General features: G+C 38.3%; 1 pseudogene; it reads left to right on the top strand.

Annotated features, from left to right (window-relative positions):
- Positions 1 to 4,055: 4,055 nt before the first annotated feature.
- Positions 4,056 to 19,850, top strand: part of LOC143592243 (protochlorophyllide reductase-like) — a 50,303-nt pseudogene continuing 34,508 nt past the window's right edge.

The following is a 19,850-nucleotide window of genomic DNA, read 5'->3' on the forward strand; positions in this document are numbered from 1 at the left end:
CAAGTTCGAGATGAGTTCGATGGGAGAGATGAATTTCTTTATAGGGTTGCAGGTTCATCAGTCTGCGAAGGGAATCTTCATTCATCAGATAAAATATGTGTACGACGTCTTGAGCCGATTCAAGATTTCCGCCGGAAAAATCCCTTCTACTCCTCTTCCTGTGGGTCACAATTTATCACCGGATGAATTGGAGGATACCGTTGACCCGACCCTCTATCGTGCTATGATTGGTTCTTTAATGTATTTAACTGCTTCTCGACCCGATATAATGTTTGCTATTTGTTTATGTTCTAGGTACCAAGCTAGTCCCCGAGTGACTCACCTGGCAGCAGTCAAGCGTATTCTTCAATATCTGAGGGGACATCCTGACATCGGGTTATGGTACCCCAAAGATGATACTTTTGATCTTACCGCTTACTCAGACTCAGACTATGGAGGATGCAGGATCAATTTCAAGTCTACTACAGCGGGATGTCAATTCTTAGGAAGCTGACTTGTTTCCTGGCAGTGTAAGAAGCAGACAACGGTCTCCACTTCAACCGCCAAATCTGAGTATGTTGCAGCCTCGAGTTGATGTTCCCAGGTTTTGTGGATACAACAACATCTTCGTGACTACGGTTTGAAGTTTCTTACTACTTCCATCTTGATTGATAATTCTGCTGCTATTAGTATCACCAAGAATCCCATACAACATTCTAAAACGAAACATATCGAAATTCGATTTCATTTTATACGGGACTGTTATGAAAAGAAATTAATTGATCTTGAGAAAGTACATACTGATTTTCAAAAGGCCGATCTATTTACCAATGCCTTTGATAAAACACGTTTTAACTTTCTGCTTGGTTTAAATGGATTGAAGACTTTTGCTGAGATCTTAAAATTAGAATAATTATCTTTATTTTAGTTTGTTCTAGTTTAACTTTTATCTTGTTTTTTAGGTTTTAGGGGGTGAATCTTCGAAAATACAAAAATATTGTGCTTTTAGTTTGTATAGATAAAACCCAAAAACATTAGAAAACTTTGAAAAATCAAAAAGATTGTATTCTTTCTTGTTTTATTTTAATATTTGAAAAACCAAAAATATTTTAATATTAGAAAATACCAAAAAGATTGTGATTTCTGTTTGTACAGAAAATTTTGAATAAATCAAAAAGAATGTGAATTTCTCGTTTTGTAAAGAAAAATCCGAAAAGACAAAAAGATTGTGTTTTAGTATGTAAAGAGAAAAACCAAAAAGATTTTTGCTTATGATCGCTGAAAATTATGTCATTTGCTTCTATTTTGAAGGACATATACTCGTATATCTTTGGTCCTGATAATTTCTTGTAAATATTCGGGATAGCCATTCACTTGACAAATGGAAAGTACTTGGGGTGTTCGTTAAGCTTTCTACTTTATTTTTAGCTGAAAATTTAGTCAGTTATTTAAGTTTGTGAAGCATGCTTGCATGTATTGGTCCTGTTATCTACTTGTAGATGGATAGGATAGCCATTAGTTTATGAACTTAAATTAACTGGGGCAATTAAATTCATTTTGTTTTATGTTCATCAAAATTTTGAGTTTTTGAAGCAAAAAGAGAAAATGATAGTACATTGATTATTTGACCCCAAATCCAGAAAGAAATAAGCTCAAAAGGTGTGCTTAATCATTGTTGCATTGATAGGTCTTAAACAAGCTGTTAGAGTAAAGTAAGTGATATAAACTTAAAGAAAAGCCAAATTGAAAGAGGTGTTAGTCTCTAGCAAAAGTCTCGGTGAAGATGGCAGAAATGTAATAACCGGTCATACTCAAACCTTATAGTTGTTGATCGCCCAAAAATATAATAAAGAAAATAACAAGCGTTAGGATTCTGGACAATGTGAGTCTTTATGCGGCTTAATCATCTGGGTATTCATAAGCATGAATATTTTACTCGCTTTCTAGAGCAAACCCAAAGTCACTAAACTTGATCACTGCTGTACTTCGTACAATCCAAATTACTGACTTGATCAAAATCCGCTGTTAGTCATACAAATTGTTCCTCCCTTGCGTGCGTCTCAATACCAATAAAAACAGACCCCAGGGGATACAATGTATGTAAGCCAACAAATGGACTCGTGCATACTCACTAGCAGTAAAGGAAACTTAATGCATTGCTCAAAAATTTCACAATTGGTATCAAAATTTTGATCAACATTATAATGGTTTAAGTTAAGTTGGGGTGATTTGGCAAAAATCAAATTAAGCTTGAATCGAGATTAGGGGCTGATAGTTTCATATATTTTGTGCGCTAATTGAACCAAAAATCATATCACAAAAATACTTGAAGGTTTGTTATAAGATTTAAGTGGGCAACAATATCAATGACCGAGTTAACGCAGTCCTAATATCGCTGAAATATAAAACTGTGATGGAAGGGCATTTTGGTCAATATGATTTTCTGCTCAAACTCAACAAAAACACAAAAATATGTACTGCTTTTGATAAATCATAGAAAAACTCAAAAAGATTGTCCATTTTTTTATGTTCGGATGCTTCTTTGTAAATACATTCTTTAATTTTTTACAAAATACTAAAATATTTTATTCTTTTTACTTTACATATTATTTTATGACTTTAAGTTATGTTTCGTAAAAGTGAAACGTTTTTCAATTATTCAATTAACGGGATGAAATGTTCTCAGTAATATTCTTTAAATTTAAAGTTTATTTTTATTGATTTTTATTTAATTAATTATTCATTTAATTAATTTAATAATTTATGTTAAAATTAAATAAAGTTTTAATTCGTTATAAGTTACTTCATTAAGTATGGATAACGAACTAGGTGATTCTTTAGCGAACTAATTTCTAGTTCGCTCACCTAATTCGCTTCCGCACTCTGTAACGAATCACTTCTATTTCGTTATACATATTTAACGAATCAAGACACGACTTATGTCTTGTTTGCTACTCCGACGTAACGAATTGAAATGACGAATTGCCTAATTCGTTACTTAAAATTCAAACGAATCGCTTGATTCGTACAGAGAGTACCTTGGGTAATGTGTACGGCTATATAAGACAAAGAAACGAATCGTCCTGTCACTATTCACTGTCTTTCTTCAACCTAAAGTCACATTTTTCAAAATTTTTCTCTGATTTTCGACCTTCATATATCGATTTTTCACGAATATCATTGTTTTACTAAGGTATAAACGATCACAGCAATGTGATTTTCGTCAAAATGTCGGTGTATTAGTAGACTAATTATGGGTTTTTGTGTTCTAAGGGTTTTCCGAGTTCAAAACCCTTATTTATTTATGATATACTCTGTTAATGTAGCTTATTTATGATTCAATGTGATCGGAATGCGATTCCGATACCCTTGGTAGACTTTATCCATGATTGTTTATCGTTTGCCGGGTCGATTGAATGTTTATTGTTTCCGAGTTTTAGACTCTGTTTATTTTCTGAGTCTTCTTATTTAGGTTATGGTGTTTAGCCTCAATCTTAGCACCATGAGCTTCGGATTGAGATTACAAGTTGGACAAATCTGTAGTTTTGATTACTCAACGATTAGCATGAGCGAATTGAATCTGGTGTTTGTCCAGTTGACCGTCAGTGTTCTTATTAATTTTGACTTTGACTATGCGGGTCAAAGATTAAGTCTAAATTATTTACCATTCATTATCTCTAGCGAATTGGAACTGCTCATTGTCCAATTCGTTAAGGAAATACATGAACTAGCTCAACGAATCAGTTTCTTAAAGAATCAAATATGGATTCGCCAAATATGTAACGAACTAGACTTCAGTTCGTTAAACTCTTATAGTTGATTCGCTGCGTCTCTTTCGTTAACCTATTTACATGATAGCGACTCGCTTGATTCGTTACTGGATAGTAACGAATCATAGTGACAATCACACGAATGACACTTATATTTAATTATTTAATTAAATTATCTTTTAAATTCCTTTTTAAATTAAATAAAGTATTTCAACCGTCTAAACGCATAAATACATTAATTACACACGACATACCGTATTATTTCTTCATATTACTCATACCTGTTTTAAACTCTATTCAGTAAACATGGCTGATCAAGTAAATCAAGATCCACCGATTGCAGACCAAGGACAACAAAAACAACCACCACAAGAGCAACCACCTCAAGCACAACAGGAAGAAGTTATTTTATTACCTTTTGACATAAAACACAACATCTGTGCTTATATTGATCAAGATATTGCTGACGTTGATGTGTTCAGAGACATGTTAGCATTCCTAAGACGCTCAGTGATACGTTATGCAATCACTGCTCAGCCTAAAGTGTATCTAAGTATTATTAGGCAGTTTTGGGATACTGTTGATGTTGTTGAGGCAGAGAATCATATTAGAGCCACGATTAATCAAACTGCTATTACAATTGATGTGGGAGTGATTCGCCGTGTGCTTCAATTTGGTGAAAATGATGATAACCCGAGTGAATTTGACAAGCAGTTGATCAAGGGTTTGTTTACTCACCTACGTTATGGTGGTGATATTGATAAGTCTATGTTGAACAAGAATGGTTTATGCCCACCATACAAGTATATTCTTCATGTTTTAATTCATTGTATGAGTGGTCGTCGTGGTGGATTTGACGAATGTAGAAGCAGTGTGCAATCAGCTTTCGTTTCTCTTATCCTCAATAAGCCATTCAACTACTCCGACCTTGTATTTGATCATCTGAAAGAACAAGTTCGGCAAACACTTCAAAAGAAGAAATTCTTAATGTATCCTCGATTTCTACAGCTGATCATTCAAGACTTAATTCATGATCAAACTCAGGTGAATGATGTGCTTCCTATGGAACACATGAAAGCTGATACCATACATAGGATGTTGGTTTATAGAAAGGAGAAGCCAAAGGATAAAAGAATGATTGGTCATATAATTAATTCAAATTATGTATGTCCTCCTGATGAGGCTGGATCCACGACGACTCGGATTCCGAGCGTAAAGGGGGAGAAGGTGGGAACGATGATGATGGTAATGATGGTGATGGTGGAGCTGGTGATGCTGCCTTTCAAGAGCAACAAGAGGCAGTAAATGCTGCATCAGCTGCCACCATTGCAGCTCAACAAGAACGAAAGAGAAAAGGGAAAGCGGTGGCAACTGGATAGCCATCTAAGAACTACGTGTGTCAGCCGGGGCTGGGGTAGTTATTGGTGTACCACCACCTCGTCAATCAATGCCTCAACGCTCGGTAGTGCCGCCTACTACTAGCCCTCCGATGCTTACATTGACGACGACGTTGGTGTCCCATGAAAGACTTGGTTTAATTCCGCAAATGGCGTTATCTGAAATACCAAGGCCTCCTGCGACATTATCTACTGTCCCTTCACCACCATCTATGAGGCCTCATCCTCCTCCTCGTCCTCCTACTCCTCCTCCTCCTAGTGATGTCTCTTTTATAAGAATCACTCGGCCTCAAGGACCGATCCAACCTGTTCATCCATCACTATACAACTTGCCACCAAACCGTCAGGCCGAGATGTTGTTGAATCTTCTACACCTTTATGAAAACCAAATGGCAGCTGACCGTCAGAATCAAGAACGTATTATGGAGAATCAAAGACGGATGATGAGTTATATCTCATTTTGTCAGAAGGAGACTAAAGCGTTGCGGGCGATTGTTGAGTCTCAGGGGGTGAAAATGAAGGAACAAGAAGAGTTAATTTTGCAGTTGACTTGCAAAGAAGATGCCCTAAAGAAACTCAAAAATGATGATCAAGATCCTGATGAGTCTGGTGCAGGAGGTGAGCCTAAACAATCGCACGGCTCATCTTCCGGTGCTGGTTAGCGGTGATGACTCGGGGAAACAGATTATTGTGTATCAGGATCCAACTGCTGCTAAGCCAATTGAAATGATTGAAGCCAACACTGTGATATTAATGGATGGTTCGGGAGTTGTGAAGAGTATGGTGAATAGGGATGAGATCGAGGTGGGTGAGTTTGTTGATAGGTCTCTGACACGGGAGCAGATTTCCATACTGCTTGGGTTGAATGACGAACAGTTGACCGTGTTAGAGACTGAGCCTGATGTCGAAGTAGTGAATGCGGAAGGTTTAGAAGATGATCCGTCTATTCAGATGAATATGGATTTCATTTATGAAGACGAGGATGTTGAGATGGAAAATGTCACTGCTGAGGAGTATCCGAATTTGTTTCAACACACAAACGTTGATCAAGGTGCTCCAGTGTTTGATGAACAAACGGTTAAAGCGGCTAAAGATGATTTGGAAAAGACGTCTAAGGAAAAGAAGGTTGTGGACACTCGGTTCAGATCAATTGAGAACCCAACTGATGCTGATATTGCTAAGTGATTCAACTACAAAGCAGTGGGGTAAGATTTTCAAGGCGTATCGTTTTGTTGATCAGGAACGGAAAGACATAGCTGCAGCTTGGGTTAAAGCAAACCAGGTAACCACCTTTAAGACGGTATCCAAGGTACATGGTGATATTGTCTCATGGCTTTATGATCCTGAACTTAAAGTATGTATAGTTAAATGGGAGAAGGGGATCCAGTACTACGAAACGATAAGGGACGTTCTGACATTACCGCGGTGGGATGTTCGTACCCTCGCGCGTCGTCCATTCATCAATCGTGGTCGCTACTGGACAGCTGAGTGGTTTTATCAACACTTACTATTCGAGGTCAATCATGGCTTCAAGTTCTTCAAACCCCAGGTCCCGAGACGCAAACGTATTGACGAGATTGATCCAAGTACTGGCTGGAGGAAACTTGTCCTTAAGGTAAAGCCGCCGAAGACGATGAAGCGGGTACCGGTGAAGACGATGCCCCAACAGATGCATCTTTCATTAAACCGCTGGTATTATGACAATCGTACTGGCGAGGCCGTCATTGTCCTTGGTAAAGGACTGAAGACTGAACTGATCAAGATAATCGACCCAATGTGGTTAGTTAATTTATCAGAGACCGACAATGACGTGCAACACAGGAAACAGATTCTGATTGAGCGCAATGAAGACTACGACATGGCTATGCAATTTCAACGCGTCGTGCGTGTTTTTCATGAAAATGGAATTCATAGTTGAAGAGACTGGCAATCCAAGCGCTTCAAGTAACCTAAAGACAAAGAGCTCAAGACGAGGGTGTTTGATCTCGTACTTTAACAATAACCAACAGTCAATAGTTATTAACACAGATCTCAGATCTGTCAGTTATAATAATATAGATCGATCTCATAATCAATACCACTTGATTCGGTGTTCTACGTATGTGTATATATTATCAATAAGTTTAACGTGAAGCTTGAGAGAGAGAAAATACTTTAGACTTTTCTGAATAATCTTAATTCTCTCAAAAACTTCAACCCCCTTACAAGTGAACAGTGGTTCACTTTATATAGAAGGTGACCTGGTTCGCTAACATCCCCTAGCGAACCAGCTTCCCCTTCGTTACATAATTTAACTTAACGAACCACCCCCTGATTCGTTAACATCCCCTAACGAATCAGGAGGGAATACATTATAATGTCCTAGTTCGCTAACATCCCTAGCGAACTAGACTCAATCTTAACAAACTAGTCTTAGTTCGCTAACATTCCTAGCGAACTAGACATAACTTTAACGAATTAGATAAATATAAACATTAAATATTACATTTAAATATCAAATAAACATAAATGATTAATACAAAGACTCTAGACGCAAAACCGTGCACTAACAGACACTCCCTCGTCTTGAGCTCTTTGTCTTTAACTTATTTGAAACGCTTTGTCTGCCAATCTCTGCAACTATGAATCCCATGTTCATGGCATACACGAATGACACGTTGGAATTGCATAGTCAGGTCGTAATCTTCTTGGCGTTCAAACAAAATCTGCTTCCTGTGTAGCACGTCATTGTCTGTCTCTGATAAATTAACCAACCACATCAGATCGATTATCTTGATGAGCTCAGTCTGTAGTCCTTGACCATGAACAATAACGGCCTCGCCAGTACGATTGTCATAGTACCAACGGTTGAAAGACAGATAAATATCTTGAGGCATTGTCTTCACAGGGTCCCTTTTCATTGTCTTTGGTGGCTTCACTTTCAAGACAAGTTTCTTCCAGCCGGTCCTTGGATCAATCTCATCAGTACATTTACGTCTTGGGACCTGGGGCTTGAAGAATTTGAAGCCATGATTGACCTCGAACAGTAAGTGTTGATGAAACCACTCAGCAGTTCGGTTACCCCCACGATTGATAAATGGACGTCTCGCGAGGGTGCGTACATCCCAACGCGGTAGTGTTAAAACATCCATTATCCTCTCGTAATATTGGACACCTTTTTCCCATTTAACAATACATACTTTAAGGTCTGAATCATAGAGCCAGGAGACAATATCACCATGTACCTTAGAAACAGTCTTGAAGGTAGTCATCTGATTTGCCTCAATCCAAGCAGCAGCGGTATCCTTTCTTTCTTTATCTACATACCGAAAAGCACTGATGATCTTACCCACTTTCTGGCGTTTGAACCATCTTTCAATGTCATCATCAGTCACTTCTTTGAGTGAAGGAACAGTTCACTGCACAATCTTCTCCAAATCATCCTCAGTCTCTTTAATTACGTCTTCATGAAATACCGGAGCACCTTGATCAACATTTGCGTGTTGATACAAGTCCGGGTACTCTTCAGCTGTAACATCCTCTATCTCAATCTCCTCATTCTCATAAATAAAATCTGTTTTCATAAATAATGGATCAACTTCCATTTCATCCTCATTGATCACTTCGACATCGGGCTCAGTCTCTAATGCAGTCAGCTGATCGTCATTTAGCCCAAGTAGAATCGAGATCTGCTCCCTTGTCAAAGATCTAATCACAAACTCACCGATCTGTATCTCATCTCTGTTCACCACACTTCTAACCATCCCACATTCATCAATAAATATCACCGTGTTAGCCTCAATCATTTCTATTGGCTTGGCAGCTATTGGATCTTGATATGAAATTATCCGCATGTTCGAATCATCAGCGCCACTAATATCAGCACCAGAGGATAAACCGTTCGATTGTTTAGGCTCACCTCCTGCATCAGACTCGTCAGGATCATCATCATCATTTTTGAGTTTCTTGAGGGCATCTTCTTTACAAGTTAATTGTAAAATTAACCCATCTTGTTCTTTTAATTTCACCCCCTGAGACTCAACAATCGTACGTAACGCCTTGGTCTCCTTTTGACAGAAAGAAATATAACTCATCATCTTTCGTTGATTCTCCATGAGTCGTTCTTGAGTTTGTCGGTCAGCTGCCATTTGATTTTCATATAAATGTAGCAGATTAAGCAGCATATCCGTTTGTCGACCTGGTGGCAAGTTGTATACAGATGGATGAACAGGTTGAACATGTCCTTGAGGCCGAGTGATTCTCATGAATGAGACATCACTAGGCGGAGGTGGAGGAAGAGTAGTTGTTGGCAGTGGAGGAGGTCTCATTGAAGTGGTGGAAGAAACAGTTGACAGCACAGCAGGAGGCCTCGGTATCTCGGTCAACGCCATTTGAGGAATTAAACCGAGCCTCTCATGTGACACCATCGTCGTGGTCAAAGTAAGCATCGGAGTGCTAGTAGTTAGCGGCACTGCCGAGCTTTGAGTAGTTGTTTGACGTGGTGGTGGTGTTCCAATAATCACTCAAGCCCCAGCAGACACACGGGGCTTCTTTGGTGGCTCACCAGTAGCTATAGCTTTACCCTTTCGTTTTCTTTCTTGCTGAGCTTTCATGGTGGCGGCTAGAGCAGCATCGACTGCCTCTTGTTGTTCTTTCAGAGCTCGCTCACCAGCTCCATCATTACCATCACCATTGTTACCATCATCATCTCCACCATCATTGTTCCCACCTTCTCCCTCTTTACGCTCGGAATCCGAATCATCATGGATCCAGCGCTCATTAGGAGGACATACATAATCCGGATTGATTATATGACCAATCTTCCGTTTGTCCTGTGGCTTGTCTTTTCTATAAATCAACATCCGATGCACTGTTTCCGCTTTCATATGTTCCATATCAAGAACATCGTTCACCAATGAACGATCAATCACCAAATTCGGTATCAAATCCTGAATGATTAGTTGTAGAAAGCGAGGATACATTAAGAACTTCTTTGACGGTAGAGTTTGCTGAACTTGCTCTTTCAGATGATCAAAGATGAGTTCTGAATAGTTGAAGGGCTTGTTCAGGATTAAAGCTACAAATGCCGATTGCAAGCTTAGTCTGCATTCATCGAAACCACCGCGACGTCCACTCATACAGTGAAGCAAGACATGCAGCAAATACTTGTAAGGTGGACACAAACCATTCTTGTTCAACATGGACCGACGAATATCACCCCCATAATTTAATCGTGTAAATAAATCCCTTACCAACGTCCTGTCAAATTCACTCGGGTAATCATCAATATCGTCAAATTGAAGTACACGACGAATGACCTCAACATCAATCGTAATAGGGATCTGATTAATTGTAGCTTGAACCCAATTATTTTCTTCAACATATATCGCCGTGTTCCAAAGCTGCCTGATTATACTAAGATACACCTTAGGTTTAGCAGTGATTGCATAATGTATCTTCGAACGGCGTAAGAAAGTCAACATAGCTTCGAGCGTTCTCAAATCAGTCACGTCGTGATCAACATAAGCACAGATGTTGTGCTTCTTATCAGACGGTAATAAAATCATGTCAGTTCGTTGATCTTGTTGTTGTGGTTGTTCTTGACGAGGTTGTTCCTGTTGTGGTTGATTTTGTTGTTCTTGATCAGCCATGTTTAACTATATAAATAAAAACCTAGTATGACAATAGATATCACTATATATAATCAAAAGATATGTGTAATTAATCTAGTTACGCGTATTAGACGATTTAAATCCTTTAATTAAATTAAATGAATATTAAAATTAGTTAAACAATTTAAATTATTATTATTATTATTATTATTATTTTAATGTCATTCGTTAAGAATCACACTGATTCGTTATACAAAGATAACGAATCAGGCGATTCGCTATCAAGTAAATATCTTAACGAACTGGACCTAGCGAATCACTAATTAAATTTAACGAACTAAACTCTAGTTCGTTATACTTAAGCGAATCAACCTCTGATTCGTGTAACATATTATTCGCTAAGCTAGATCGTGTAAAATCTTAACGAATTGGACACGAAACAGTTCCAATTCGCTAAGACTAACGAATGGTCAAAATTAAGACTTGTTCTTTGACTTCACAAAGTCAAGGTCAAAATTAACATGAACAACAATAGTCAACATCTTAAACTCAGATTCAATTAGACCATAACTATCGTCGAATCAACAATATAATCAGCTCGTTGAGCTCGGAAACACACTAGTGAATGTAGGTGAAAGAGATTGAGACTCAATACCCAAATGTGCTAATAATCAAACGAACCAACAGTGAACATCAAGAACACACAACAATAATTAACCCAACAAACAATAATCAAATATTGATTAGAGTCCTCCAAGGGTATCGGAAAGTGATTCCGATCATACTGATATCAAAATCATACAATTAATAACATAAACTATACACAAAAAAGAATTTCAAAGGTTCAAAACCCTTAAATCCCTAAAATTTCATAATTTAGCAGTCAAAACATGACCAATTTTTGACGAAATTGATATCGCTAAGACCAGTTATACCTTAGAAACTCAAAATAATCTTTGAATTATTCAAACTTAAAGATCGAAAATATCAGAGAGAATTTGAATAGTTTCTTAAAGATGAAGAAAGAAGACGAACAGTGGAATACTATTCGTTTTCTTGTCTTATATAGCAGTGCACGAAACCCTAGGCACAACTTGTACGAATCAGACGATTCGTTTAATTTAAAGTTAGCGAATTAGCCCATTCGCTAACTCAATTCGTTACCTTATGTTAGCGAATCACAATGTGATTCGTTAAATTAAAGATAGCGAATCAAGACATGATTCGTGTCATGATTCGTGTCATGATTCGTAACGAATGGATGATTCGTTACAGAGTGCGGAAGCGAATTAGGTTAGCGAACCAGAAGCTAGTTCGCTAAAGAATCACCTAGTTCGTTATCCATACATAACGAATGGGAGTTTAGCGAATTAAACTCTTTTATTTAATATTAAACTCTTTTATTTAATTTTAAAATAAATTATTAAATGAATAAATTAAGGAATTAAATAATGAAAATTAAATAAATTAATTAAGTAAATTATCGAGAAACCCTTATATTCCGACAACCAAATACATTAAACTTGTTTCAGATTTTCGAAACTTAACTTAAAAATTTATTTAAATATTTTGTATAAAGAAGACGAAAATATTTTTGGTATTTTGAGAAAATTTAAAAAAATTAAAGAATGTATTTACAGAAGAATATCCGAACTATTAAAAAAATAGACAATCTTTTTGTATTTTTCAATGATTTTATCAAAAGCAGTACATATTTTTGTAATTTTGTTGAGTTTGAGCAGAGAATCATATTGACCAAAATGCCCTTCCATCACAGTTTTATATTTCAGCGATATTATGACTGGCGATAAGTCGGTCATTGGTATTGTTGTCCACATAAGTCTAATAACACACATTCAAGTATTTTTGTGATATGATTAAATAGTTCTATTAGAGCACAGAATATAAGAAATTATCAGCCTCTAATCTCGGTTGAAGCTTAATTTGATTTTTGCCAAATCACCCCAACTTGACTTAAACCATTATATTGTTGATCAAAATTTTGATACCAATTGTAGAAATTTTGAGCAATGCATCAAGTTTCCTTTACTGTGAGTGAGTATACACGAGTCCATCTGTCGGCTTACATACATTGTATCCCCTGGGGTCCATTTCTTAATGGTATTAAGACGCACGCAAGGGAGGAACAATTGTATGACTAACAGCGGATTTTGATCAAGTCAGTAATTTAAATTGTACAAAGTACAGCGGTGATCAAGTTTAATGACTTTGGGTTTGCTTTAGAAAGCGAGTGAAATATTCATGCATATGAATACCCAGATGGTTAAGCCGCAAAAGACTCACAGTGTCCAGAATCCTAACGCTTGTTATTTGCTTTATTGTAGTTTTGGGTGATCAACAAATATAAGGCTTGAGTATGAATGGTTATTACATTTCTGCCATCCTCACCAAGACTTTTGCTAGAGACTAACACCCCTTTCAATTTGGCATTTCTTTATGTTTATATCACATACTTTACTCTACTGGGTTGTTTTAAGACCTACCAATGCACCAATGCAATTAAGCACGCAGTCTTTTAAGCTTACTTTTTACTGAATTTGGGGTCAAGATAATCAATGTACTATCATGTTCCCTTTTTGCTTCAAAAACTCAAAATTTTGAGGAGCATAAACAAAATAAAGAAAAGATAAATTTAATCGCCCCAGTTAACTTAAGAGTTTAAATAAATGGCTAACCAACAATTCACGAGTGAATCATAGGACCAAGACATGCAAGCATGCTTCATAAACTTAAATAACCGACTTAATTTTCAGCGAGAAAATAATCTAAAATCTTTTTGGTTTTTCGAATACAAACTTTAAAACACAATATTTTTGTCTTTTTCAAAATTTTTCTGTACAAAATATAAATCACATTCTTTTTGGTTTTTCAAAATTTTAAAGGAAAAAACATTAAAGAGCAGAAATCACAATATTTTTGAATTTTGAAATTTTTTTTTAATGTTTTTGGATTTTATCTATACAAACTAAAAACATATTCTTTTTTTATTCTCTAGATTTTCACCCCCTAAAACCTAAAACATAAAAAATAAGACTAAATCTATAAAGCAATTAAAAGATAATTATCCTAATTTTAGGATCTCAGCAAGGGTCTTCAATCTATTTAAACCAAGCAAAAAAGTAAAACGTGTTTTATCAAACGCTTTGGTAAATAGATCGGCTTTTTGAAAATCCGTAGGTTCCCTGGACGGATCACACGAGATATCCCGATATACACAGGTGCGGAATCCTTGTGTAGATCGTTACGGACGTAGAACACAAGCACACGAACACACGAACACGATACGAACAAAATACATGTTATATTAATAACTCAACACGTGATACTTACAGACTCTCGACCTCACGTCACTTGACTCACTGAATTACACGTAACTTGAACAACTTAAACTCTTACGTAAACAGTAACCGTAACCTATATAAATACACGACAACTTCGCCTCAGGCGAAGTTGTCCATAACTTCGCTTGTTCAACAAGTTCGCCTAGGCGAACTTGTCAACAACTTCGCTTGGTTAACAAGTTCGCCTAAGCGAACTTGTCAACAACTTCGCTTTAAACAAACAAATACATAAACAATATTACCGACTCGATTACAGACATTAGACATATGAACTACTGACATTTATGCATCAACAGACTCCCCCTTGGCAGTAGCTTCATATCTTGATCTTTCAGCTCTTGTCTCGTAATCCTGTATCTTCACGCGTGCACTCCTTCTCTAACACATACCGTGACTACTCGTTGATATTTCCTTGCTTCATCCTTCCAAGCAGGAATATAGAATATCTTCTTTTCATTCAACACTTGCAGATCAGCTTTCGATAAGTTAACAAGATGCATCGGATCAGACACCCTCAGCACTTCTTGTTCATCTTCGTCTTCCATCACGGCTTCAGCAGTCTGGCAATCAACGTACCACCATTTTAGATTCTTCAACATATCTTGAGGCATAGTCTTCATTGGAACCTCCTTGATGCATCGGATCGGTTTGTACTTCATCACCATCCATGGCTTGCCATCTGCTCTCATTCCCCTTTCTGTATCCTCCACGAGCTTTCCCTTCTGTGGCTTTAATAATTCAAACTTCTTCTCTTTTATGCTTTCTTTCCACACGATCTTCCCAATCACTCTTGCCATGTTGTCGTCACTTCTATTTATCAGGCCCAACCTGGCCAAATCCTTCACCTCACATTCCGGCAACGTATTGAGAGATCTCAGGGTTCTTTTGAAGTATTGAATACTATCATAACGCTTCACCACAAGCAACTTTATCTGTTCATCATATATCCAACAGATAATTCCCTTCTTCGACTCAGCATAGCCTTTGATGTTATAACTCTTCTTGAACATGGCTGGAACAGCAGGCTTCTTGGTCTTAATAAACCAATGAGCACAGCCTTCCTTCCACTTAGGCTGCTCCTCCCACTCAGTCTCATCCATCTCAGTACCCATGTCGGCTTTCTCAACATCAGGGATCTCGTGTTCAACGTCTTCTACTACTATCTCTCCTTCCTCAATCTCACTCTCAATCTCAATCTGCTCACCGATCTTCTCAATCACATCACTCGGCAGCACATCTTCATCAAACAACACATCGTCGCTGAACATATCATCGTCAAGTTCTTTCAACGCATCAATCACGTCATCATCCACCAACACCACATCATCACCACCAGAACCACCAGCCGCGTCGGCAGACTCCCCCTCAGCTGTGGAAGTACCAAGAGTTTGAGAAGTTCTTGGCAGCTCACCACCTGCATCTTTCGATGCATTGGGATCATCGTCTCGGTCATTTCTTCTTTTCGTCCTGAGCTCGTCGCCCTTACAGCTCATCTCCCCCTGAGATGCCAAGAACTCCTTCAAGGCATCTATAATTTTCCCATGCTCAACCAGGAGGGATGACTGTAGTTGATTTGCTTCCACTAGGCGTTGAATAGTCTTCGATTGCTCTGCCACGATCCGCTCTAGTGAAGCTATTCTCTCTGAGTCTGACATAGGCGAAGGCGAGACATCAGAAGCAGGGGTAACCGCAGGTGGTACCATACCTGATAACCCTGCAGTAGTGACGACCGTTGACTCTACAAATCGTGCAGCTACCACCGACTGAGTAAGCGTTGGAGGTGGTAGAGACACGATCTCCGGAGTCGACGTCTGGATGGTAGTGGTGGATGGAATGCCAGCAGATGATGTAGCCACCACGGGAACATCCGCAGCGCTTGTACTTGAAACCTGTACAGAAGTAGGAACGATAGACATACCAGACAGTGCGGCCGGAGCAAAATGTACCATCCTTGAAGTCTCTCCAGCTCCCATGCCAGCACCTGTCCTTTCCCGTCTTGATCTTCTTATCAGCTTATGTATATCTTCTTCCTCTTCTGACTCATCATCATCCTCCGTTCTCTTTCTCTTCCAAAAATTTCTATCTCGAGACACCATCAACCGTCTCCCCTCATTCATAATCTCATCCAAATCTGAGTCAGCCATCGATGTTGCTGCTCTAGTAACACTTACACCCGAACTCTGTGCAGCAGAGACCTGCACCTCTTCAACTTGATCCATATCGAAATAACCTTGACCTCCAAAAACAGCATCAAGATCTATATCCTCTGCGGCCGACACAACAGGCACAGCAGATGCAGCTTGAGTTGCTCTTGCCTGTCGCGGTTGAGGATCTCTGAACTCGTCCCCACCAGCAGGAACATACTCTGGGTTGATTAAAAACCCAAACAGTGGAGTATGCCTTGGACGACGTTCAGGGTTGCTCCTCGCACTCGAAGTTCGGCATTGAGCAAAGATACGTTTGCTCACAGATTCCACGTATCTTATCGGGCGTCTCTGAGGTAGATTCGGAGCCACATGGTTCAATATCATCTGGATAAAACGTGGGTACATAATGAACCGCTCCCGAGACATCGCCCTCCTCTGTCTGTCAATCTCGTAAAAGACCATCTGACTGAAACTGTAGCGTTTATTGTAAGTCAGTGCAGTCATTGCAGACTGCATGGTCGCACCCATACCATCAGTGCCCGCCTTCCTTCCTGACATGCAAACTATCATGACGTGCATAAGGAAGCGCCACTGATCAAGTAGAAAACCCTTCCGTCTCTGTGTATCGCCTAATGGACCAGAGTAGCCCATTCGTAGAAACGCTCCATCACGAAACGGAGCCACAAACTCAGTTGGGTCGTCCCTCGTCTCTTCTCCAAACCGTAATGCCACCCGAATCTGTTCAGAATTGAACTGAACTTGTTGATTGTTCACAGTCGCTCGCATGACCGGGGGCTCAACACGACAGTCGTACTCGACCGTCTGCCAGAAGTCTTCGATATTTGGTAAGGATATCGGCAGAGTGTTTGTGATGGCATGAAAAATCCTCGAGCGTAGGAGGAAAGTTATGATCTCGCGGTAATCGTCCACACCGCTCGCCTCCGGGTCTAAAGTGATGTACATATTGTGACCCGGGAAAAATTGACGTTGGTTATCACCATCGTCTCCTTCTGCACCTCCAGCACCAGCTACCGCAGCCATATCTGCAACAAACTAACCAAGTTAGATAAACGTTAATGAATAACACAAGTTCGCTGGTTACCATGAGCGAAGTTGTGATAAACTCTGTATAGGCGAAGTTAAAGTTGAGGTGAAGTTGGTAACAATTTCGCTTCAGCTTTAAGTTCGTCTAATTAACATTAAGTAAAAATGATCTAGGCGAAGTTAATGTTAACTTCGCCTCATCACAACATCGCCTCAGGCGAATTTAAGTTTCAGGCGAAGTTACGGATAACTTCTCCTCAGGCGAACTTAAACTTCAGGCGAATTTAAGTTTCAGGTGAAGTTACGGATAACTTCGCCTCAGGCGAACTTAAGCTTCAGGCGAAGTTACGGATAACTTCGCCAAAACCCTAACTTCGCCTGAATCTGAAACGGCGACAGTAAGTTTAATCGAACTCCGGAAAACCGATGTTTCGATTAACTTTGACGATTGAGGAGGCTCAAACACATGATATTAAGGATAACCAAACGACCAGTTTACTCATGAACATGTAAAACAAGTTTTGAACTCGGGTTTAAAGGTCGGTTGTTCGAGGTTATTAACTGGTTGTCGAAACAACCTTAGATTAACATCAAAGAACATAAAACATGTGATAAACTAACCCAAACAACCTTTAGATCGGTTTGAAATCGAAGAACAAGATAACACGTAGGATCAGTATAAGTTCGCTGTGTAAACGAATAATATAAGTTCGCTGGATAAACAAGGATAACTTTGCTGGTTTTTCAAATAATGAACTGTTGTGACTCTTGAAAACCCTTATATAGGGGCGAAGTTATACAGGCGAAGTTACGGATAACTTCGCCTAGGCGAAGTTATTCACAACTTCGCCTGTTTAACAACATCGCCTATATTTACAAAATCAAACCTTATAATTTGAACATTTTTCAATTAACTCTTTAAAACTTCCCTTTAAGAAATAAATGACATGATCAATTCTAAGTAACCAGTTAAAAAATCATAAAACTATCTAAGTACAAAAACTTTTAAAAGTTTAAAGTATAAGGGATCAAATTTCAGTCTAGTTAGGGACTGCCACATTTTAAAAAAGATCCGAACAGGAATCATACTAATTACGTGACTGTCACATAGATCCGTGTTTAGCTGTATTATGACATAAAGAGACAGGTTGTAAGCAGGTAAATAACTTAAGATGGTTTTCATCGTGTCTGTGATACGAGTTAGATTCAATTAAGCCTCAAAATTTAAGTGGGCAACAACTCAGAGATTTTGATGCCTCCTATCTATTCTAAAGCGTATTTGGCTTTCCCCAAGTCACCCCGAATTGACCTCGACCCATAGTGTCTGATTAAACTTGTAAGTATTCTTGATCTGCTTCCCGTTCTTCTCTCTTACTCAATGATTGTGAAGTCTTGATTTTGTCATCTCTAAAATGTTTCAATAACTCCAAATATTTTTTTTTTTTCGAATAAACATAGACTTCAAAGTAGAAATTAACTGCAAGTCCCGAATCTGGATCACTGCAGTATCTTGAGACGCTATCTTCACGGGAATCAGAACACACATGGGCTCGTGTATGACTGGGTAATCGCTTTTCTGCCTATCATTCGGAAAGATATATATGAAGACATGCAAAACTCTTAAGGAGTTTCCACGTAAAATCAAGTAGATTTAGTTTGTATCACGTCTACTTTTACGCACCATAAAAAGTTACCATGACATACAATGAATGTCCTAAAGCCTTTTAAGCCTAATAACTTCACTAGTTAAGCACACAAAGTTAGTATATCTATCATTTTCCAAGGTTGGATCAATTTTCTGTTAAACATAGCTAACGAACTTCTTACGAAGTAACAGACTTGAAAAATAATTTCATTTCCCTTTTCTTTCAAAATTTTAACATTAATCGCCCCGACCAAAACAAAGTCTTCAGGTAAACGGCTATCCCGAAGATCCAATGGATCAGCTGGACCGACCACATACTAGTATGTGTCCTTCTAACTAAGTATGATCGACTAATTTTAAGCGAAAGAATGAAAAACTCATCATAAACCGCTCCGGTCACTATCAGTAATCTGGTTAATGGCTATCCTCAAAATCCACAAGTGGAAAATGAGGACCAAAACATATCCGAAGACAAGTCCTTCAAACTGATGTAACCGACATATTTTTAAGCGATTAGTGACGTTTTTTTTTTACTTTTTTTATTTTTTATTATTTTTTTTTATTTTTAAAATCACAAGAAAAGCATGGTTACTCGGGATTGATCATCCCATTCAATTCAATAAGGTTTTGAAATCTGGATTTGTCAAACGCTTTAGTATATAAATCAGCGAAATTATCAAGCGTATCCACCTTTTCAAGCATTATCAGTTTCTTCTCAGCACAATCCCGTATGAAATGATGATGTATGTCAATGTGTTTAGTTTTACTATGTTTCACGGGATTGTTAGTTACTGAGATAGCAGCTGTGTTATCAATGCAAATAGGAGTAAGTAAGAAATTCAGACCATAGTCGCGCAACTGTTGTTGAATCCAAAGAACCTGAGAGCAGCAGTTGGATGCTGCCATGTATTCTGC

Source organism: Bidens hawaiensis, unplaced genomic scaffold, assembly GCF_021521415.1.
Source record: "Bidens hawaiensis isolate Kalapana, Puna unplaced genomic scaffold, B.hawaiensis_p1.1 tig00040628_1, whole genome shotgun sequence".
Taxonomy (NCBI): Eukaryota; Viridiplantae; Streptophyta; class Magnoliopsida; order Asterales; family Asteraceae; genus Bidens; species Bidens hawaiensis.